This window comes from Alligator sinensis, unplaced genomic scaffold, assembly GCF_000455745.1.
Source record: "Alligator sinensis unplaced genomic scaffold, ASM45574v1 scaffold1099_1, whole genome shotgun sequence".
Taxonomy (NCBI): domain Eukaryota; kingdom Metazoa; phylum Chordata; order Crocodylia; family Alligatoridae; genus Alligator; species Alligator sinensis.
In genome coordinates, this window is record NW_005842903.1 from 535,476 (window position 1) to 536,131 (window position 656).

The window sequence follows — 656 nt, forward strand, 5'->3', positions numbered from 1 at the left end:
GGGGCATTGCAGTATCCCTGCGGGCAGACCGTCCATCTGTACATGGTGCCCTCGATGCACATATTCAATACTCCTTCAGGGTCAACAATCGGGATTGAGCAGAACATGTTCTTTAGGTCCAGTGTGACCCCGACCCATTCATTTTGCTGGAATTGAGCCATTTCAAGCATACATTGTGTTAGAGTAGAAGGGTTGGGTTGCTGAAGCACTCGACACCTTTTGTTGGCCTCCCTGTAATCAACAACTAGCCGAGCTTCGTTAGGTTTCACAGGCTTTACAACTCCCCACCCCGGTGACAGGTAAGTACTGGCAGTTACTGGTTTGATGCAACCTTGTTGTTCCAGTCATTGCAGGAGATCATTGAGAGATTCTTTGAGGGGACCCTTGGTTGGAATTGGTCGGTATCGCCAGGTGGAGGTGTTGTAAAGTGTCGGTTGATGCCAATCCGTCTTTGGGATAATGATAGGTAGCGCTTGTAACACTTGTTCTTTGAGGTTAAGCGCTTTGATTCCCGGAATTCCCAGAATATTGATGCCCCCTAACACTGCCCCCAGAGCGCGTTGATGGCCTTGGACAGTAAATCTGACTTTTGTTGTAACTGCAACAGCGTTAAGTCTCTGTACCCTAATTGTTTTTGTGGTTTTCTGGTGGGGTAT